General features: G+C 39.2%; 1 pseudogene; it reads left to right on the forward strand.

Moving 5' to 3' along the window:
• LOC117405814 (sodium leak channel NALCN-like) overlaps positions 1 to 25,086 on the forward strand; it is a 115,729-nt pseudogene that overhangs the window by 24,191 nt on the left and 66,452 nt on the right.

Here is a 25,086-nt window from a genome sequence, read left to right on the forward strand (position 1 = left end):
GTCTTCACCAAACAGGTGTCGTACACCACTAGCCTCCTATAGACATTTCAGATTGCATTAGAGTATAATCCGAAAAACAATCGGCTTTATATGAATGTTTTTAACCTGTACATGCACACATTCACTTTCTTACCTTAGCAGTCCAAAAGCATGACATCATCATTTTACACCATGTTCACCTATTGCTTATGCACAAAACATACTCTGGAGACTAGAGAGCATTCAGAATTCAGTGAAGTTACTTTGGGGTACACTTTTCTAATGGAAGAGACGGAAGCAGAGTAGGTTGTGTGAAGGAAGGAGGGGGAAAAAAATAGAGTAAAACTATAAACCAGTTTGAATTCTTAATAAAGCCATAAATGTACTCAACTAGATAAGAAAACAAGCAATACCAGGACCCCTCGGTGCTAATTTTGAGTCATGAAAATAATTGCTTGTATGTGTTTGACTGTTCTGCAACGCAAAAAAGAAAAGACAGACCATTGTCATAGTAATAGGATAAATTATGAAAACCAGCATCCAGATAGCGCAGAGGGTGACTGGGAAGACCGAGGTTCCTCTGTCAACTTATTTCTGTGGAGCAAAGGGATAAATGTTATGAAACCGACACTTTCATCTTACCGCAACGTGTGTGTATTCAACACCAAGGTTGAATGGACTTCTAGCAATATAATGCATATACATTTAAACTGTTTACATGGATAGAATCAGTGTTCTATAAAATACAGTATCTAGTATGTTAAACATAATTTTATTATACATTTTATTTAACTATTTCATTGACCCTACATGACTGGCTATCACACTGTACATTGTGAACATGATAACTCTTGATATTGCACCAGTCTACAACAAAGTTGTATTTTATTTTAAACTCCTACCCTCTAGAAGTTTCAGAATACCTTTTACTATAACCTTTCACTTCTTATGGGATTATGAGGATCATCTGTTTGACTCTGCAAGGGTGATCTGCTGCTTCCAGTGGCCTTCCTTTTCAAATTCAGAAGAACCAGCCTGGCTTTTACTTTTTTACATTATGTGTTTCATTTATCAACTCTATTTTGTTAGGCTAGATGAGCTCTTAGATTAGAAATGAAAAAGGACAGATTATTAATCAAAAAATAATTAACAGTATTTTGATTCAGCAGAGTGCCTTCCATAGGCCTCCATAATACCGCAATGAATTATGTGCAGCCCTTTCAACCAACCAATAAACAATTGGAAAGAGTGTCTGGCTCGCAGATTCTAATCCATTCATTTTAATTAAAGCTAATAAACAGCGTTTATTATCACACCTGTGGCCAGAGGCTGGGGTTTTTTGAAGGCATGCTTTTTTGCATATTTCTATTTTTAGTTGCATTTGGTGAAATGTACAGTGAACCTACAGAACGTGTAAACAATTTTTTTTTTTAAATGATGCTGTAAAGACCAATAATATGAGGCCGTCCTCACACATTTTAAAACAGGAGCAGTGTATATGGCATCCTGGTGAAAGTGTTAGACCCATGGTGGCTTGTAGGGGTTGTGGGGGTTGGACATGTGGTGTTCAGTTTACCCCACTCAGACCACTTGCTTATTTAATATTTGGTATCCCTGAATAAAAAACTTGTCCATCTTTTTTAAAAAAAAGACAACATTTTTTAAAAAGAAAGGCAGTAAAGCACCACATTGTATCCATTTACTACCAATTCATGGATATTTGTTCTTTTAGCTTGCAGGGCTCTCAGAATGGTGCTGTGTTTTGGTTGTATTATACTTGTTGATTTGTCAGCAATCTTGTAGCGACACTTCTTTTTGTGTCCGATTTTCAGGAATGTGACCTGGAATAATTTAGCCATTCCAGATACCCACTGCTCACCAGATGGAGAAGGCTACCAGTGTCCAATGGGATTTAAGTGTGTGGATCTCGAGGATCTTGGGCTTAGCAGACAAGAGCTGGGCTGCAGTGGATTCAATGAAATAGGTTTGTAATCCTCTTAAGTCTAATTTGTGCAACCCTCTTTAGCAACACTTTAATAAGATACAAATTTTGAACATCCACATTTTTGGGATAATTTCAAGGTTTATTGTGATTTTGAATGGGGGAAATAATATATATATATATATATATATATATATATATATATATATATATATATATATATATATATATACAGTACTGTGCCAAAGTTTTAGGCAGGTGTGAAAAAATGCTGTAAAGTAAGAATGCTTTCAAAAATAGACATGTTAATAGATTATATTTATCAATTAACTAAATGCAAAGTGAGTGAACAGAAGAAAAATCTAAATCAAATCCATATTTGGTGTGACCACCCTTTGCCTCCAAAACAGCATCAATTCCTCTAGGTACACTTGCACAAAGTCAGGGATTTTGTAGGCATATAGTCAGGTGTATGATTAAACAATTATACCAAACAGGTGCTGATGATCATCAATTCAATATGTAGGTTGAAACACAATCATTAACTGAAACAGAAACAGCTGTGTAGGAGGAATAAAACTGGGTGAGAAACAGCCAAACTCAGCTAACAAGGTGAGGTTGCTGAAGACAGTTTACTGTCAAAAGTCATACACCATGGCAAGACTGAGCACAGCAACAAGACACAAGGTAGTTATACTGCATCAGCAAGGTCTCTCCCAGGCAGAAATTTCAAGGCAGACAGGGGTTTCCAGATGTGCTGTCCAAGCTTTTTTGAAGAAGCACAAAGAAACGGGCAACGTTGAGGACCTTAGATGCAGTGGTTGGCCAAGGAAACTTACTGCAGCAGATGAAAGACACATCATGCTTACTTCCCTTCGCAATCGGAAGATGTCCAGCAGTGCCATCAGCTCAGAATTGGCAGAAAACCGTGGGACCCTGGTACACCCATCTACTGTCCGAAGAAGTCTGGTCAGAAGTGGCCTTCATGGAAGACTTGCGGCCAAAAAGCCACACCTCCAACGTGGAAACAAGGCCAAGCGACTCAACTATGCATGAAAACACAGGAACTGGGGTGCAGAAAAATGGCAGCAGGTGCTCTGGACTGATGAGACAAAATTTGAAATATTTGGCTGTAGCAGAATGCAGTTTGTTCGCCGAAGGGCTGGAGAGCGGTACACGAATGAGTGTCTGCAGGCAACAGTGAAGCATGGTGGAGATTCCTTGCAAGTTGGGGATTTGGTCAGAATTAATGGTTCCTTGCAAGTTGGGGATTTGGTCAGAATTAATGGTCTCCTCAATGCTGAGAAGTGCAGGCATATCCATCATGCAATACCATCAGGGAGGCATCTGATTGGCCCCAAATTTATTCTGCAGCATGACAACGACCCCAAACATACAGCGAAAGTCATTAAGAACTATCTTCAGCGTAAAGAAGAACAAGGAGTCCTGGAAGTGATGGTATGGCCCCCACAGAGCCCTGATCTCAACATCATCGAGTCTGTCTGGGATTACATGAAGAGAGAGAAGCAACTGAGGCTGCCTAAATCCACAGAAGAACTGTGGTTAGTTCTCCAAGATGTTTGGGCCAACCTACCTGCCGAGTTCCTTCAAAAACTGTGTGCAAGTGTACCTAGAAGAATTGATGCTGTTTTGAAGGCAAAGGTTGGTCACACCAAATATTGATTTGATGTAGATTTTTCTTCTGTTCACTCACTTTGCATTTTGTTAATTGATAAATATAAACTATTAACATGTCTATTTTTGAAAACATTCTTACTTTACAGCATTTTTTCACACCTGCCTAAAACTTTTGCACAGTACTGTGTATATATATATATATATATATATATATATATATATATATATATATATATATATGACTAGCCTGTATAAAATAAAATAATAATAAAAAGAAAATACTTGCTAGGAAACAAAACTCCACCTGTTTTTCACAAGGGTATTGATATAATGAAGTTCAATTATTTGTCCAGGCCCTTTCATTTATATTGGTTTAAACAATGTAGCACGCAATTAGATGATGCCATTTTACATGACTTGCAGTATGTACTGTATTCTAGAGAAAATTCTTATTTTTACAATGTTCACCCACTGGGTGACACTATGCTGCAGTTAAAAACTCCATTAAAATGAAACGGGTTCCTTTTTTATTTTGGAAGACCAGGTACTTTAATTGTAAAGTGTTTGTTTTCATTGGTTCTGCTGTATGCTTCTTTTGAACAATTGCTGATACAACCTTATTCATTTCCCTTTTTCACTCAGATCAACACATATAGAGTTTATTTAAAGTATGTACCCAAAGTTGAAGACTTGACATTGTCACAAGTTGCCCCTGACAACCAGAATTCATGACTTTGATAGTACAGGGTTAATTGGCTCTGACTTTAAACCAATCACTGAGGTGAGACTAATGTGAATAGATTAGTACACATGTGTGCTGGAAGTCACAGAAAATGTTGCTGCTGCTAAAAGCATTCACTGATACCCCTGGGACTTTAATATTAGCCTTGGCAAATATTTTCAGGAAGCAATTCCACATGTGTTTCACATATCTATACTCATTGGGTATGGTAATTGCCATGCACTCTGGTATTTTTATTTTGAGTGGTATGCACTATGTCTGCATATTTAAAAAGAACAAACAATACATGGTCAGTGCTGTGCATGTTTATCTTTATTAAAATATCATAATTATCAAGGTGGAATATGAACATTCTAGTCTTCAAAGCTCTTTGAATTAGCAAACACTTGCTTAATAAAGTTATTTGACCTGCACAGCAGCATGTTGAGTAAAGGAAAGAATGTTTTTTTTCTTGAGGACAACAGACCACGTCTGTATTCATTTATATAAACCATTCAGTTTGTGTGGGGTGCTGTTGCTTAAAGCTAGAGAGAAGGACCTCTATTGTTCTGTTGTTTTGGATCCTTCTGATTATACCGGATTTGTCTAGGGGGGCTCCAATTTGATGTAGAGACAGAATCTAAGCATTCCCACAAGAATCATATGTGTTTTTGGAAACTGCTGCAGTTACCGCTGTTTCACCTGTGAATATCCTGTAAACCATACAGTATTTTAATTTTTATTGATTCTTCTCAGGCAAAATTCAACAGTACCCATTTCCAGGGTTATATGCTAAATGTGTTTGTGGACTTGACATTGACAGCTGACCTAATTTGGCTTCCTTATTGAAGTCCATTTTGAGTTGCTGTTGTCTACACATTTGGTACACGGCTTGGTTTTTAGCTTGACAGATTTTTTTTCTCTTCTTCTCATAACCATTTTAGCTTGTAAACCATTCAATTTGAGATGCCATTTCCTTTACATTGTTCCCCCGGGATGCTTTATTTGTCCATGAAAGCACCCATTTCTAATTTTTATGATGATTATTAAGTTTAACAAATTCTGTTGTGTTTTTTCTATTAATAACATTAAAACAGCATTCTGACTGATATTTGTCTGGTGCTGTGTGTTATGATGCTGTATACAAGTATAACAACAGTTTGCAAACTAGAATATTAATTGAGACTCCTCCGCAAGAATATGCTAGAGTATGAGATTCAGACATATGTCAGTGATTCAATGTGACAGTCATTTACAGCTGTGTGTAGGACTCTTGTTGAGCACATAATGGTTGCCAGCTAAAATGATTGAACCTTGTTCTGTTTTTTGCTTATGCTTTGTAAAATCACCCTTTTGAGACGCTTTTGTGCATAAAAATTTCTGTATCCTGTGACGTGGCGTTCATTGTTAGTGTCTTCCCCTGACTGTTTGTTTGGCTGGGAGCAGTCTGATGGAAAGTCTAGCTGGAATCAGTTTGTTTGTAGAGTTGCTTGACGTCCTTCTACTTGGTCCTCTTCTGTTTCAACTGGACCGTTGATGTATACAAATTCCCAGAGCTTCAGTTTTTGATAGAAAATTCCGAAACATACTTCATTTAATTCCTATCTGTTTGGTATGTGCATAAAATGAATTATTTGTGAAGTTGTTGAATTCCATTACTTTTGTAGAACCCCTTTTGAATTTGGTGTTCTTAGTGTATAAATATTTTTCCAATGAGACATTAGATTGTTTAAAACGGTACCTTGTTAAATGTTGTAGAGTGTGCTCTAATTTTTGTGTAATTCCCCTTGGCATATAGTGGTACCTTACTTTCCTGACACTAATCGAAGTGCAATGTTGGTTAGGTTGAACATGTTGTAGAGTGAAGCTTAACACCAGGTGTTGCTGAATAGTTTCTTAACCACAGCAATGCTTTTGAATCCTTAGCAGTTACTGGGTTAATCATGTTTTTGACTGTATACCTGAGATACCGTTGAGTGGCAGAGGCCATTGCACATCTGCTATATCCAGTTTCCACAATATCCTCTTTGCTTTTCTAAATTGTTTGGGTGATGGTTTTATAGCTGCATCAGCTGACTGCGTATGGCAAGGCCGGTCGGTCTGTTTTCATAGCTAGGAGATTTGATTGTAGTTGCACCTGATCACCTGGACACATCTGATGAAAACACAATAAACTATTGCACGTTACTAGTAAAGAAAATTGCTCATTTTATAGTTGTTTAAGCCGTTTCAAAATGAGGCTATTACACATCACATATAACAGGAAAGAAATCCTTTAGAATCCTATTTCTTGTAAGATGCTTCACTTTGCAAAATAATTTCTTAATGTTTATTATCCCCACCAGCATATCCCCGGCGACAGCAATTTAGTGGAGTTACCTGTCTGACCATCAGTACAGACATATGAATGTCACGCTTGCTTATGATGTGTGATGGATCTCAAACTCAGAATGAAATGGAAAAGAAGGCTTGATTTAAACATTTTGGCTTGGTATAAGAACAATAGTGACAGATCCTGATATTGCGAATAGCCTTGAAAATCCTAGATGGTCTGTAAATACAATTCTGTTTTGACTTTTCCAAATACAAATAGTTTAAAATGACTAAACCAGTATAAACTAGCAAACAATAGGAACTATTTTTTGCTGCTTGAGATATTTAGTAAGACTAAACTTGGTACTTGACATGCTGTCAGTGATTAATAGTAATGTATATACATTCAGTTCACTTGGATAACCTCAAGATAGAATATATTCCCTATATACTGTTTTTTTTTTAATCTGGATATTTGCAAGCTTAATTTGTTTTGTTTGTTTGTTTGTTTGTTTGTTTGTTTGTTTGTTTGTTTTTACAATGGATATTGATTTTTTTTTTTTTTTTATTTAAAGGAACAAGTATATTCACGGTATATGAAGCTGCTTCCCAAGAAGGCTGGGTGTTCATCATGTACAGGGCGATTGACAGCTTCCCCCGCTGGCGTTCCTACTTCTATTTCATCACTCTAATCTTCTTCCTCGCCTGACTTGTTAAGGTACGATGCAGCTTGTTCTGGAAAAACTTGGCATGAATACAAATGATTATGTCTAGCCATCTTTCTTCCCTTCGTAGACTCAATTCTGGTGTATGTTTTGTTCTCTCCCCATTCCTTTTTTGTTTGTTTGTTTCAGAATGTGTTCATAGCAGTCATAATTGAAACTTTTGCTGAAATCAGAGTGCAGTTCCAACAGATGTGGGGGTCTAGAAGCAGCACAACATCAACCGCTACCACACAGGTACTGTGCTGTACAGTTAAATAATTAAATGCCAAGGTGTTATAAAGCTTAAATCATACTGGAATGTATATCTGTGCGCCTTTTAATTATCTTTAATATTTACACCCCCTTGTGGTTATTCACATATGCAAATGTTACACTACAGGTTGCTTCCTGGTTGCTATATCATTGGAGAGATTTTGACCTTCAAACATTAACCTTAATAGCAGGGAGCTATTAAGAAAGATATGTACAACATATCGAAATGCTGGGCAGCTGGCTCTTTGAGCTATATATATATATATATATATATATATATATATATATATATATATATATATATATATATATATATATATATATATACAGTGCTTATAGAAAGTCTACACCCCCTTGAACTTTTTTCACATTTTGTTGTGTCAGAGCCTCAGAGTTTCATGCATTTAAATGCCGATTTTTTTTTCCACTTATCTAAACACCATACTCCACACTGTTAAGGGGAAAAAAGTTTTTATTGAGAAAAAAATTATATATTAAAAATACAAAACTGAAAGATCATAATTGGATAAGTCTCCACCCCCTGAGTTATACTTGGTGGAAGCACCTTTGGCAGCAATTACAGCTGTGAGTCTGTTGGGATAGTTCTCTACCAACTTTGCACTCCTAGATTTAGCAATATTTGACCATTCTTCTTTACAAAACTGTTCAAGCTCTGTCAAGTTCCTTGGGGAGCGTTGATGGACAGCAGTCTTCAAGTCATGCCACAAATTTTCGATTGGATTTAGGTCAGGGCTCTGACTGGGCCACTCAAGGACATGTACCTTTTTGTTCCTTAGCCACTCCAGTATAGCTTTGGCTGTGTGCTTTGGGTCATTGTCATACTGAAAGGTGAACTTCTGTCCTAGTTTCAGCTTTCTTGCAGAGGGCAGCAGGTGTTCCTCAAGGACTTCTCTGTACTTTGCTCCATTCATTTTCCCTTCTGTCCTGACAAGTGCCCCAGTCCCTGCCGATGAGAAACATCCCCATAACATGATGCTGCCACCACCATGCTTCACAGTAGGGATGGTGTTCTTTGGGTGATGCACTGTGTTTGCGCCAAACATAACGCTTTGCATTTAGGCCAAAAAGTTCCATTTTAGTTTCGTCAGACTACAAAACATTTTGCCACATGGCTACAGAATCTCCTGAGTGTTTTTTTTGCATACTTCAAATGGGATTCAAGATGGGCTTTCTTGAGTAATGGCTTCCTTCTTGCCACCTTACCATACAGGCCAGATTTGTGGAGTGCTTGGGATATCATTGTCACATGCACACTTTGACCAGTCTTGGCCATAAAAGCCTGTAGCTCTGCAAAGTTGCCATAGGCCTCTTGGTAGCCTCTCTGATCAGTCTCCTTCTTGCTCAGTCATCCAGTTTGGAGGGACGGCCTGATCTAGACAGGGTCTTGGTGGTGCCATACACCTTCCACTTCTTAATAATCGTCTTGACCGTGCTTTATACCCATCCCGTGATCTGTGCCTTTCAACAACTTTATCCCAAAGTTCTTTTGAAAGCGCCTTGGTGCTCATGGTTGAGTCTTTGCTTTGAAATGCATTACCCAGCAGAGGGAACCTACAGGAACTGCTGAATTTATACTGAAATCATGTGAATCACTACAATTTAACACAGGTGGAGGCCACTTAACTTGGTATGTGATTTTGAAGGTGATTGGTTACACTTGCGCTAATTTAGGATTGCTATTACAAGGGGGAAGACAAATTTCTAGAATATTTTTTTCACTTGGAAGTTGTGGGGTAGGATGTGTAGATAAATGATTTTTTTAATGCATTTTCATTCCAGGCTATAAGGCAACAAAAGGTGAAAATTTTGAAAGGGGGTGTAGACTTTCTATAGGCACTATATATATATATATATATATATATATATATATATATATATATATATATATATATATATATATACACACACACACACAGTCCCCTCCAATATTATTGGCACCCTAGATAAAGATGAGCAAAAAAGGCTGTATAAAATAAACAACACAGTTAATGAGCTATATGTTATGCTCAAAAATATGGGAAAAACATACTCTTTTATTCTAATACAATTGCTCAGAGAAAAAGTTAAGTAATAAAATATTTTCTCAAAATGATTTGAGAAATTATTGGCACCCCTAAAGATTCTTATAAATAAAATTGAACAAAATTAAATCTGCATTAATATTCTACTTCTTTAAGTTAATCTCAGTCTTAAGTAACTGTATTGTGGCCTTCTATGGCTTCCTGTTTCACTGGGGTATAAAAATGAGATAACACGCATATGAAATCCATTTGTCATCCATCACCATGGGGAAAGGCAAAGAACTCACAAATAAAAGAGACAAATGGTTGTTGACCTTCATAAATCAGGCAGTGGGTACAAAACAATAGCTAAAAAACTAAATATACCACTTGCCACTATTAGGGCAATAATTAAGAAGTTCAAAACCACTGGAACAGTGGTAGAGGACGCAAGTGTATCTTGTCCCCACGCACAGTAAGGTAGATGGTTTGGGAGGCAAAGGGAAATCCAAGGGCCACAGTTGGAGAATTACAGAACTTGGTTGCATCTTGGGGTCTCCAAATCTACAATTAGACGCCACCTCCATGCCAATAGGCTATTTGGAAGGGTTGCCAGAAAAAAAAGCCTTTATTGAGAGCAACCAACAAACGTAAGCGCCTGGAGTTCACTAAACGGCATTGGCACTTTGATTGGAACTGGGTGCTATGGTCAGATGAGACGAAAATAGAGCTGTTTGGCCATGCACACCAGCGGTGGGTTTGGCATCGAAAGAAGGATGTGTGTGCAGAAAAGAACCTCATATCTACTGTAAAATATGGTGGTGGATCTTTGATGTTATGAGGCTGTTTTGTTTCCACCGGTCCTGGGGCCCTTGTTAAGGTCAACGGCATCATGAACTCTACCCAGTACCAGGACATTTTAGCCAAAAACCTGGTTGCCTCTGCCAGGAGGCTGAAACTTGGCCGCAAGTGGATCTTCCAGCAAGACAATGACCCCAAGCACACATCGAAATCCACAAATAAATGGTTAATTGACAACAAAATCAACATTTTGCAATGGCCATCTCAGTCTCCGGACTTGAACCCCATTGAAAACCTGTGGTTTCAATTGAAGAGGGCAGTCCATAAGCGCAGACTGAAGGATATCAAGGATCTGGAAAGATTCTGTATGGAGGAATGGTCTAAGATCCCTCCCAATGTGTTCTCCAATCTCATTAAACATTATAGAAAAAGACTGTTATCCTTGCAAGGGGAGGGTGCACAAAGTACTGAAAACAAGGGTGCCAATAATTGTGACACTTCATTTTTTTTGGAAATAAATTTATAATTAGAGAAATGTGTAATTTTGGTTGATTCCATTGAATTATTAATATACTTTCCAAAAGAAGGAAATACAAATTGAAGTGACAGCCAGACTGAAGTAAGAGATTTCACACTTACTCAGCAAGGGGTCCTTTTGTAGAAGTTATCTGTTCTGTGCTGCAGGTAACCTGCATCAATCGTTACTGCAGCTACAACTCTGTCTACTAACAGACCCAAATATGAAAGGTATGTGGGTATACTTCTAATATATGGGAAGAGACTTTATTGAGACTTCTAATATATGGGATCCTGGAGAGACTTTATTTACTAGGCTACGGTGACCGTTTTACAGTTAGTGCAGTCTAACATCACAAATCAAATGAATGGCGTTCTGGATGACTCAACTTTTAAAGGACAAATACTGTAGACTGAAGCTTTTTGCTTGAGTTTGCTTCAAGTGGCATGAATATAGTTGTCAAATATAATGTTGTCCTTCCACCAGTTAAAGTAGTTGTAGCTAACGGAATAGTTACGTACGATGTATCCACCATTCATTATATAGGTCTCAAATGTGCATGTTAGAGAAAACATGTATTATGAATTCAAAACATGATATCTGTTACTAATCTCATTAAGATTTTGACTTTTGTCGTATTTATATCCCAGCTAGTCATTTCTTGTATCCATTGTAATTGGAATAGTCATACATATTAGCAGGAAATGAAGGAACAGGGCTTAGAAAAAAAGGAAAGCACATGGAATGTGCAAAACACACTATTTTAAATCATCCAAAACAATTATTAAATGGGCCAAAAATGAAGTTGAATGTACAGTGCCTTTTTCATGGTACCTGCTCTATTATAGGTTTATAATAGGATCTATCAAAAGAAAGCTCCAGTGGCTTAGAAAGCAGATTCCCAATGTTTAAAATATTTATATTTCGAGTCAAACATTCAGATACCTGATTTGCATTCATATTCACTCCAGCCTGTTCTAATAAATAAATAAAACATATGGTGAAATGACAGGTCTCATATTTTTTAAACCCTTAATTGGAGGTTTCGTATTATGCAGCAGAGCTGCACTTATTTGTTATTTTAAGCAATTAAAACACTCAATTTTGTAATATCCCCAGGAGTTTGAAACAGGCTGTCAGCCCCAGAAAGATTATATGCATATGTCATGGAGATACATAGAAATGCACACTGCAATTGTATATATTTCAAAATATATTTTTTTCTAAACTGTGGTTTTCCCCTAATTTAAAATACTTAATAAAGCGTGGCATTCGATCATAATACAAGGAGCTTCCAGGAGCTTATGTTAGGAAGCACCGATCCCAGGAGCCCTTACCTAAAGAGTCATATTATTGCCAACATCAAGAAGACAGGATACAAAGGTGATGGCAGCAGCCATGGAAATCAAGCTGTAATCAATTAAACCTGGCTGAAAAATAAATAAATACCTATGAGCCTCATATATAAGGTTTTTCATTGTTTTATAGACTGACAATATCGGCATCACCCTACTGGATTGATAGGCAAGTCTATAGGCTACTCTAGTAGGGCAGAAAATAGCAAAACACAGTTTGGAAATGTATGGCTGATCAGGTCCATCACATTTAACCTTTTGAGACAGATTTTTATGAAGAATTACATCCTCACCTAAATAAATTGAATAAGGTGTGTATCCTTCCAGAGGAATTTAACCTTTTACTATTGATCACCAAAAAAAACATCTCCAACATGAATTAGTCCAGTAGGGAGTTTCAATAAGCCAAGTATAAGCCCTACACCTTGGAGACCCACTGTCATGTGGAATCAGTGCTGCCCTCGCTGCCCATGATGGACCCTAAGCACAGTTTTATAGCAGGTTGTTTCAAATTTAGTGCAACTCCATATACAATTTGTGGAAGTCAATTTGATGGACTTGCAGGGAAATGCTCTTCCCTGCAGAAAAGAAGGTCCTCAACTTGTTGCATTTATAAATGAGGTTCACATTCTCATTCCTGACCACCCGTTACCAAAAAGACAGATAAAGAGAACAATGGGGATTACTGATGGGTTAATTTTGTGGAACAATGTATATTTAGTTTAATGCATGACCAGTTTTATTTATCAGCCTAATGGGAAGGTGCAGCACATGTCCCAGCCGATAAACTATCAGGTCTTTAATCTCTGTTTCTTTGTTTCACTTGACTGCATTGTTTAATTCATGATGCAGTCACGCTGATTAATAATTATTAGCCACTTTTTTCAGGGCAATGCAGTATGGAAAATCATATTGGGTAACAGGCTGAATAGACAACACATAGCCAACGCTTCACATAGTTCTTATTGCATTATCTCTGCTTTGTGGAGGACTGTCACAAAGACGGCCGGAGTGGGTGGCGTCAGACCGGATGCAGGAAATAAATAAACAGAGAGATGTGGTTTGGTATAAGCTGGGCGCGTGATCGCGCTCAGCATTTAATAAACAGAAAATAAAAGGTTTTAAACACAACAAAAACACAGGACACGGCACTACACGCCAAAATAAAAAGACAAACGAAACGACTAAACGCTAAACAGACGGTGCAGGACAGACAGACGAACAAAACACGGTGAGTAGATAACACTAATATTTACGTTCTTATTTTACTCCTTCTCTCTCTCCCGTTCTCCACTCACCGAACACCTAACCACGAGTGACTAAACGTGCATCTATTTATACTGTTTGTGCTGGGATTCAATTACTAATTAATTATTCACTTGAATCCCAGCACGTGAATTCATTACGTGAAACCCCGTGTTCACATATTATATTTTAAATGCACGTGCGTGATGTGCAATCCCGTGCCTAAATACAAATCTACACTTTAAACACACGTGAAACACAGACCCGTTTATATCCCGTGTACCAATGACTATACACCAACATTAACATACGCACGCAACATCCACAAATGCACACAGGGACGGGGCACATTGCCACATATACCCCCCCTTGTGCGCAGCACACATGGCCTCAACGGCCACCTCCCCCCTTAAAAATCCAGCAGTCCAGGACAAAGTCTCGGGCTGGGAAGGGAGGCTTCCAGGGGCCCACAGGTGGCAATGTTGCCAGTAGCCAGGCTGCTACTGGCCATGCTGTCAGCAGACGTGCTGACAGCTCCCAGACTGACTCCTTCAGCAGGGGCAGTCCTGGCAGCGGAAAGGCTGCTTGGGGGATGGTCTCCTGACCTCCCCTCTTCTTCGTAGCCGGCAGCTCCCTCTTCCGGGGCTCCGGCCACAGTCTCTTCTGCAGCACAAGTGCTGCAGTGGGAGCAGGTCTCCGGACCTCCCCCACGATCTCCGGCAGCGAAACTGCTGCAGTGGGAGCAGGTCTCCGGACCTCCCCCACGATCTCCGGCAGCGAAACTGCTGCAGTGGGCGCAGGTCTCCGGATCTCCCCCACGATCTCCGGCAGCGAAACTGCTGCAGTGGGAGCAGGTCTCCGGACCTCCCCCACGAGCTCCGGCAGCGAAACTGCTGCTGGGGTTGGTGGTCTCCAGACCTCCTCCCCCTTCTTCGTGGCCGACAGCTCCCCTTTCTGGGGCTCCGGCCACCGTACTCCCCGTGGTGGAAGTACGGGAAGCAGAGACAGCTCCTGCTGTTCTGCTTCTGGCGGTGGTGGAGGCAGAGGCAGCTCCTGCTCCTCTGCTCCTGGAAGTGGCAGAGGCAGCTCCTGCTCCTCTGCTCCTTCCGGTGGTGGTGGCGGAGGCAGAGGCAGCTCCTGCTCCTCTGCTCCTTGCGGTGGTGGTGGCGGAGGCAGAGGCAGCTCCTGCTCCTCTGCTCCTGGAGGTGGTGGAGGCAGAGGCAGCTCCTCTGCTCCTGGCGGTGGTGGAGGCAGAGGCAGCTCCAGCTCCTCTGCTCCTGGTGGAGGTGGAACCAGCAGGTATTCACCCTCTGCTGGTGGAGGTGGGAGGGGCAAGCAGTCCTCCCACTGTGGTGAAGGTGGAACCAGCAGGTATTCACCCTCTGCTGGTGGAGGTGGGAGGGGCAAGCAGTCCTCCCACTGCGGTGGAGGTGGAACCAGCAGGCATTCACCCTCTGCTGGTGGAGGTGGGACCAGCAGGTATTCACCCTCTGCTGGCAGCTTGGGTCCTAGGGCTGTGGAAGCCCCGTCTTCCCTCTCTTCGGGCTGTGGACGCACCGACTCCTCCCTTTTGGGCTGTGGACGCCCCGACTCCTCCCTGTTGGGCTGTGGACGCACCGACTCCTCCCTGTTGGGCTGTGGACGCACCGACTCCTCCCTGTTGGGCTGTGGACGCACCGACTCCTCCCTGTTGGGCTGTGGACGCACCGACTCCTCCCTGTTGGGCTGTGGACGCACCGACTCCTCCCTTTTGGGCTGTGGACGTTCGGGCTCCTCCCACTCAGGCGTAGGACGTTCGGGCTCCTCCCACTCAGGCGTAGGACGTTCGGGCTCCTCCCACTCAGGCGTAGGACGTTCGGGCTCCTCCCACTCAGGCGTAGGACGTTCGGGCTCCTCCCACTCAGGCGTAGGACATTTGGGCTCCTTCCGCTTGGGCTCCTCCCATTTGGGCTGTGGATGCTCAGGCTCCTCCCATTTGGGCTGTGGAGGCAAAACCAGCAGGCATTCACCCTCTGCAAACTCCACACCTTCCTCCAAGGTGTTTGGGGTGTGTTCCTGCTGATAGGCCTCCCATCTCTCACTGTCCATCATCCACAGGGCCTGGACGACTATGGGCAGAGACTGGGCCTCCAGCCCAGCATTCTCCAGCATCCAGTCCCGCACTTTGATGGTGTCTTCTGCCATTTTTTTTTTTTTTTTTTTTTCTCTTTTTTTTAAATCCAAACTGCGGTTCCTGCTCTGGCCTGAGTCCTGGAGGCGCTGTCGATCCCACGCAGGACACCACGTGTCACAAAGACGGCCGGAGTGGGTGGCGTCAGACCGGATGCAGGAAATAAATAAACAGAGAGATGTGGTTTGGTATAAGCTGGGCGCGTGATCGCGCTCAGCATTTAATAAACAGAAAATAAAAGGTTTTAAACACAACAAAAACACAGGACACGGCACTACACGCCAAAATAAAAAGACAAACGAAACGACTAAACGCTAAACAGACGGTGCAGGACAGACAGACGAACAAAACACGGTGAGCAGATAACACTAATATTTACGTTCTTATTTTACTCCTTCTCTCTCTCCCGTTCTCCACTCACCGAACACCTAACCACGAGTGACTAAACGTGCATCTATTTATACTGTTTGTGCTGGGATTCAATTACTAATTAATTATTCACTTGAATCCCAGCACGTGAATTCATTACGTGAAACCCCGTGTTCACATATTATATTTTAAATGCACGTGCGTGATGTGCAATCCCGTGCCTAAATACAAATCTACACTTTAAACACACGTGAAACACAGACCCGGGCAGCAGTGTGGAGTAGTGGTTAGGGCTTTGGACTCTTGACCGGAGGGTTGTGGGTTCAATCCCCAGTGGGGGACACTGCTGTTGTACCCTTGAGCAAGGTACTTTACCTAGATTGCTCCAGTAAAAACCCAACTGTATAAATGGGTAATTGTATGTAAAAAATAATGTGATATCTGTATAATGTGAAATAATGTATAATGTGATACCTTGTAACAATTGTAAGTCGCCCTGGATAAGGGCGTCTGCTAAGAAATAAATAATAATAATAATAATAATTATATCCCGTGTACCAATGACTATACACCAACATTAACATACGCACGCAACATCCACAAATGCACACAGGGACGGGGCACATTGCCACAAGGACCCTTGAGCATTCACCTCAGAAGAGTTTAACAAGATTCTATAGTATGCAATGTTGTGACCTTGAAAACCAATATTCTTCCCTATATCTCCTAAATGTAATAGTGATTATACTTAGCCACCTGACCTTTTCTATTAAATTTAAAAAGCAATTAAAGCTTTGCAGGAAGTTGTCAGTTATTTGGTGTAAAACAAAAGGGCTTACTTTTCTGCCTTTGATTTAATTGAAATAAAAGCTGATTTAGGGCAACCCAGAGGGACTGAGCCTCCAAATTTTATTGGTAGTACTTTCAAACCCATCTTCTATGCAATAATGTTCTAATATAGTGTAGTGAATTAGGTGTCTCTAGGCACCCTGTTTAAGAACGTCCAAATGTTAATAACGGATACATACCATAATAGTTTGGTGAGATCATGTATAACTCTGATTACCTTGGACAATAACCGACATTCACACGTGTCAGTAATATAAAACAATGGTTTATGTAAGAATAAAAAGGGGTGCAATCTAATATTACAGAAAGTAAAGGCTATTGGTTAGAGATATGCGTGAATAGTATAAAGTTTATTGATTCCATAATCAAATGATTACAATGACCATAACATCATTAGTATACATGGTTAATATACTAATATTAAATATGGCTTATCACACAAAGTGTCTACTTTGCATTAGTATTTCCAATACCCGTTTCTCGTTGTAATCGAGCTTGTCAATATGCACAAGAATTAATTCAACTTCCCATTCAGAACGGAATCCAACATTCCAGTACCTAATTTAGCAAATTAGTTTTACCGTGTTAATTTAGTTTAGACGTGATGTACCAATCTATTAATATGTTATCAACCTCAGTTGATTATATATTCAAATTAACTCAGAAATGGGACAATGATCAAATTCTCTGCATTTACAAGGCAACTCCTTTGAGTTGCACATTTCAACAAACAAAATACATTTCTTACACACTCTAAAACAGGAAGTTTTATTCTATTCCTAGAACAGTTTATCTACTAACTTGATAGCATTTACTACAGTTACTTTCTCGAGTCATTAAGTATTTAAGTATTCAACATATAGATATGTTGAATACTTATCGATTTTCCATATAAAGAAGTCAATCTGTGTTGATGAACACTGCAGCTCTTTGGATCTGAAGTTCCAATGAAGATGGTAGTTTGCTGTACGCATTGTATTGCGTAGCTCGCAATAAACAAATAGTTATTTTCAAATGGAAATCAGCTTGTTGATCTCCAAGTCTTGCAGCATTATAGTTGTTGTTGGCAGTTTTCCAACTCAAAATAGTTTAGTTGATCAGAAGTAACTCAGTTTAGATAATACGTTGAAATTGAAGAGTTATGTAGTTTCGGAGAAGTGTTCTTGTTGCAATTCATCTGTACGGCTAGTACGTGACCTTAGGTCCAGCTGCTGGCTATGATTCCATTTACTGTTTCTCTCTCGTCGGGCACAGAGCTACGGCTCTCTTCAAAGCTGATTTGCCTTCCGTGAATTCGAGCATTAATGCCCCTATGATTCAGAAACTTTCTTCAGAGAAGTTTAGCTTCCATTTTGGGTGGAGCTCTAGCGGGTGGAGCTCACTTCTTTCTCTTGCCTGGAGTGCTGTTCCTTCTGTGGGGCACACTTCTAGTGTGGGGAGATCATGGGAAGCTCTCTCATTGGGCAAACTCAAGCATTTCTGAAAGTTGCACGGCTTTTGTTGTCCTGACTTCCACCCTGTGATTGATTAGTTTGGTTATTTTGGGCTGTGCCCGAGTCCACGTGGAGTGTTTCTCATTGGTTGTTCTCTTTCAGAGACAGCCCATTGTTCTCAATTGGTCCGTGGCATCGCCCCGTCGGTTGTATTTACGAGGGGTACTGTTTTTTGTCCGAGGTGTCAAAGCATACTTAAAACTTTCTGGCATGTCTTCTGCAAGATACTGCTGGCGCCTAAATGATTCATTCAATGAGAGGAAAAGATGACACTTGTCCAGCAGTTAGTTTACAACTCTTTCTAAAAGCATTCTTTGTCAGTGGGGGAGTTTGTGAGCAGAAACCAAGAAGACACAGAGAATGGCTTAAGACCCCCCCTTTGTATATTTCAATTCTGTTAATTTCATACACAGAATGATATTATGACCCACTACAATAGAATGAATTTGATGCGTCGTCAAGAAGATTACTGTAGAACAATGCTGTGATTACAAGACAATAGAAGTAGTCAGGGTTTTTAAGTTTGAATTTGATCTTGTTTTCTGGAAATCTTGCATTGTTTTGGTGTTTAATCACTTTATGGTTTTAGCTTTACTGTTTAATCTTTGTTTTTTTACCTCCTTTTAGTTTTCATCTTACAGACAAAGCTTAAAAATGCTGTATTTATGATTTTTCTCATTTCATACTTTGTTTTATGACTTACTTGAAATGCTTTAGTTATTCATTACTTTAGTTATGTAAGTAAAATACTTTCATTGGTTTTCATTCTGTAGTTTTAATTGTGTACATATTATTCTTTTAACAACTAAACATGATGAAGGCTGTGTATTCGCCTTTTATGGTTTTTTTAAAATTCATATTCAGGTATTTTTCTGGGACATACTGTTGACTGCTTACTGTTGGGATTTATCAGGTAGTTACCGTAACTTTCCATTATTGGTCCATCCCGGACAAGTACTGTATATCTGCGATGAAATTGAAAACCCTGTGATCCCACAGTCAGTGTGACTTAAAGGAAAGTCTCAAGTGAAAATAGCACCTTTTCAATGTCACTGGGTGCATCTAGATTAATCGCACATTCTCCCTGCGGTTAATACAGTAATTTCACAGACTGCTGGCAAATCCATGGTCATTTCTGTGCCAGAAGTCTTATTTGTGTTATCACAAATTTCTGCTTTGTGACTGTAAATTGTGGATTGGATGTTCGCTGAAGTGCCACATTGCTGTCCAGTTGGCTTACTTTGTGCCAATTGCTTTGTTGTCAATCAGAAATTATGTTGGCATTTTCAATGCTGAAACAAATGGATAGCTACCTACTGAAATACAATTTTATATTAATCTCTGAGTGGGTTTCATCTGTAAGTTTAAATTCCAGTGCAGGAAAATATGGGATCATATAATTCATAAGGGTTATACCACACCAACCCAACCAGAAAAGGGGCATTTCGTTACCCGTCCGTCTCAGATTTTCCTAGAAAAAATCATCTGGTGGTTTTCAGACACGCGGAGTTCACAAATGATAGCCTTTTTTTTTTTTAAATGCCCCCTTTGACCTGTGACCTTGCAAAGGTCAACCTAAGTGAGAAAGGGACCTTGACCAGAAAAATCACCCTGGGTGCAATTTAGATGCTACCATCATGTGTAGCACCTTGTTCTACTCGTATTGAATAGGGCTTTTAAAAAAAAAAATACTAGAAGCACCCTACTCACTGGCAAATTGCCAGACAAGAAGTAACTGGCAAGTTTTGTTCGAACTTCAGCCTAACCCTTTACCCTGTAGGGGATGTGGGTCCTAAAATGTAAATACTGCTGTAAGAACCTTAGGAACCAGCCTCCCAAATTCTGTAAAAAACTTTTGGTTTCAAGTCCCACCACTGGTCATTAAACCCCCTTGAAATTAGAATTTTTGCTATTTGTTTAGGCCATAATAACTTGCCTGGGGGACATTATGTTTGGATAGATGTTGATGAGATCTACAAGCATCAAGCAAAATATTATGGTACTGGGGATTTGGGATTTTTGGCAGATTTTTGGCAGATTTTTGAAGTTGCATTTGTCATGCATTCAAGCATTGCTTATGGCCACTTTAAGGCTTAAGTGCCACATAGTTCTATCCAAACTGGCTATTTCTTCAACTTTGCATTCTCTGAGGATTGATCTAGAGGAAAAAGTAACAGTATGTGCTTCCACTGGCACTAGCTGGGAGCTGAGGGGTTATGAACTTGCATGGGACTTGGGACTTCTTTGTTACGATGACACATTTGAAACTATCAAAATCTTACTTAGTTGGGTTTAAAAAACTAAATTCACAGTTTTTCTTAAAAAAAGTCCCTGTTTACAGCACTAATACACCTATCTCTGTCATCGAAGACCTCCTAAACCAAATGTGTCAAATCTGAGACGGACGGGGCAACGGCACTGGTTGAGTTGGCATGCAATGACACATAACCAATAAGCGGATTTAAAAGCTGCTGGTTTATGAAATATAGTTAAATTGTTAGTCAAAATCGTTTTTTAAATCGTATGTTTTTAAGAAGTGCTCTGCACTTACTGTGGTAAGTCACTGCCCTTGGCATGATGGGGTAATAATGATAGTTGATGACCTTGTCACATGACTCATGGGGCAAGCTTAAGCCTCATTACCCGAAGAGCCCATCAATGATAAAAGGAGAGGTTCTCTCAGTTGAAATCTTTAGATTGTGAGATGTACTGATAAGGGGTTTGGGTTAATAAATCACAACACTGGAGGGCTGGACAAATATGTAACCAAGGAGTTGGTGGTCTTAAAGAGTAAGTAGTGGGGTTCTGCAAAAAAAAGTGGTGCCCGTCCCCACTTGTTTCAACAACTGATTAAATAACGTACCTGTCATTCTTCTTTTCATTGTTAACATCCTGATACATTTTTATAGTAATAACTTTAAAGTCTGTTTCAGAGCTCCTTTCAAAATGCCTGCTCTAGTGCACTGATAATGTAAGGATTATTGCCCATGTTGTCAAACGGGTAACACAGCAATAATGATACATGATGTGGTATGGAACAGAAAAGCCAGAGCACTAGTTGCTATGTTTATTTATTTATGTATGTATTTATTTTTGCTCTACCTGCAGTGATTTAGAGGACAGATCTCAAACCCCAGTGCACTAGAGCGGCCATTTTGAAAAGAGCTTTGAAACAGACTAAGTTCTAAGTGTAAAAAGTTGTCAGGATATTAACAATGAAAAGAAAAATGACAGGTATGTTATATAAACAGCTATAGCAGCACGTGGGGACGTGGAATGCTATATCTTTCGGAACCCCGCTAACTCTTTTTAAGGTTGGTTTGTTGTGAACAGTGCATTTTAAGTTGAGCTATGGGTACTGTATCATATATTAATACTTTGCTTTTCAACAAAATGCCAAATTGTTGGATATCAGTTATAGCAGCACTACATGGGAAGTATTCTGACTCCTGTTTATAGTATATTGGCTTCTATATTTTGTGCTGCTTTTTTGTGGAGAGACTGTTTACCGCCTGTGAGCAGTCTTACCCACAACAAAGATGGTGCACCTATCATGCCAGAATGTCAAGAGACATCAGTACGTGGAAGACATTGATTTCCGAATACCAAGATGACGCCTTTGCTGGCATTCTAGATTTTAAAATAAACAGGAAAATCACAAAATAGATTTTCAATTTTAATAATCTAAAGAAAATATTTTTATTGTATAATATGCACGAATGCATGTGTTGTCAGTTTCAGAAATAGTCATTTCCTGTCTGCAGGAAGTGATATGCTTTTATATGTGTTATATTTACTGAGTTAACTATTTATTAAATAGATCACACCAAATGATAAACTATTCACATTGTGCCTCCTGTATTTTAAAACAGTCTCCCTCCAGTAAGAAGATTTTAACTTCCTAACGAGATCAAAACAGCACTCCTCATGGCTAGATTAAAGCAGTGTTTGTTTGTTTTTTAAACTACACTTATTTTTTTGGTATGTTGCCCACTGTTACACCTTTTATGTTGAATAATATATTTGACTAGACCTTCACAAGTCGTCTCGCCAAAGGCAGGTTAAACCTCTGAAAACTTTTTCAACTCGAATATTATACGTGAAAATGAAAAATTCAGACCATCATATCTGCTGTGTATACTAATGTACTGGATTGCTGAACACACTGTAGTCACAAGCTTGTATTTGCTACATGCATTTCTCTGTTCTCTTGCAGATGTTCCATGAAGATGCTGCTGGAGGCTGGCAGCTAGTTGCTGTTGATGTGAACAAGCCTCATGGCAGAGCTCCAACGTGCCTACAGGTATGATATTTCTGGGGTAATCGGATTGGTATTTTTAAAGAGGATGATGAAGCGTAATGCTATTAGATTTTATTACAGATAATCCTGCCTAGTGTACTGTAAATGTAAGATGTGTCAGTTGTGGTCTTGAGCGATGAGACCTGAAATGAAATTAAAAAAAAAATATATATATATATATATATATATATATATATATATATATATATATATATATATATATATATATATATATACTGAGCATCAAAAGAAACGTATCACTTATATTTTGGATAAAATTCACTAGATGTGATCGAAAAATGACAAACTCGGTTTTAGAGCAGGTGCAGTGACTTTTTATTGTGTTGATTAACAATTGACATCACGAAGATGCTGCAAAATGATCTGTCGATCTTGGGCAGGTGTTGTGACTCTTGGTCTCCCAGTTCGTGGCCTGTCATTGACAGTGTGTGTCTTTGTCTGGTTATACCATCTTGCCAGGTTTGAAATTGCTTGCTGTGAGCAACCGAGACAACGAGCCACAGTACGCTACCCTAGTCCAGCCTCTAACATGCCGATTGCATGAAGGCGCTGCTGTCTTGACAGACGTGGCATATTGTTTTTTTTCTGTGATTTTTTTTTTCTTTATTGCTTTTATTCAAGCTTGTAATTCAACAGCTGAAATCACTCCATATCCAGTGTCCAATCAACTGTCTCACTAATTAGGTGATTACGTGTATATGCTTCAGTCATAGTCACTGAAGCGTGTCATGGTCAAGGATCAATGATTGAGTGATTTTAAAAAGAAACCAAAAACATTTCGTCAATGTCCATCATTTATATACCTTTTTTTTCCCTGAATATAAATGTGTTATAATAGTGATAAGTTTCTTTTGATGCTCGGTATATGTGTGTGTGTGTGTGTGTGTGTGTGTGTATATGTGTATCGCCATTCTTTATATGGCGATCATGATATCAGTTACAGGCTGTCAGAAGAGCTGTAGTTCGGCATGAACTTTATATAGAAAGTTTGCTGCAAAAATCCATGTAGTTTGTAAGCCACCCTTTTAACACGGTACAGTTGCTGTTTTATATATATATATATATATATATATATATATATATATATATATATATATTCTATTCGTGTACTGGTATATTTTTTGAAAGGTGATTAATTTTCTTGTTGTAACCAAACACTGCTTACAGTGGAGCAATGTGTCTTGACATTAAAGGTTGACATATACCATACATTTGAGCCAGCAGGTGTGCTTGAAACAATTCCATTAAAAGAAAGCTCAGCGAAGCTGTCATTTAAGTATGGTGTGGAATGGAGTGGCTTCTGGCAGTGGATCATCACGTAGTTCATCACAAAGTTCAATTACCGTGGCTTTATCCAAACACCACTATTGTCTGATGAACTGTGCTTCACGCAAAAAACAAAAACAAAAATTGCATTCAAGAAATATTTTTTTCCGGAATGAGTTTTCCCATTCTTTTTGTTAGAAATTTAGGTCTACAGTAAGTGTTCAAATATACATCACTGTATCTCTGCCGTACAATATAATACTGCTTTGTTTTGCTTCAGCAGTGTTTTTTTTAACAATACAGTGTAACAAAACAGTGCAGCATAGCTTGACATCTGAAGATGTCTGTAGTGTTTTCTATGCCCTTTGTTATTTTCATTATATATGCTACATTTGGGTGACATTATCCTCACACATGGCGTGAACTTCTATTGCTATGCAGATGATATCCAGCTATATCTGTCCCTAAAGCCAGGAAATACTTATTTTTACCATTTGAGAAATATAGCCAAACTTAGACCAATTATTCTGATGCCGAGAGACTAATGCATGCTTTTGTTTCATCTAGAATTGATTACTGTAATGCACTTCTCTCTGGTATCCCAAAAGGTGTGCTGTCTCGCTTACAGCTCATTCAGAATACTGCCGCTGGATTTCTTATTATAAAACGGCTTTCTTATCTTAGTGGGTTTTAATGTAACCTTTTAAATTTCTGCTTTTTAATATATTTTTTTTATATGTTGTTTTTTTAAATATACTATTTGATATGTAGCAGTTGTGTGTGTGACATGCCTGGGGACCTTTTATACAAAGGTATTGTGTTATGTAAATGTAAGTGCTTTTTTTAATGTACTGTACAGTGCTTTGTAATACTTGTATGAAAAGCGCTATATAAATGTAATAAATAAATAAACTTCTCAGGAATGGATTCAGACAAAATAATTCCACTGCAGCTAATGAAATAAAAAAATCCATAACTAAAAGGAGGAGTTGGGTATCATTGACACTTTTTGTTCACCTTAATTGTCACTAGATTTTTTTAAAAGGTGAGAGAGCTGGGAGTTGGAGAGTTTTTATTTAAAAAAAAAAAACTGGTTACTCCAATATTAT

This window comes from Acipenser ruthenus, chromosome 9 (genome assembly GCF_902713425.1).
Source record: "Acipenser ruthenus chromosome 9, fAciRut3.2 maternal haplotype, whole genome shotgun sequence".
NCBI classification, from domain to species: Eukaryota; Metazoa; Chordata; class Actinopteri; order Acipenseriformes; family Acipenseridae; genus Acipenser; species Acipenser ruthenus.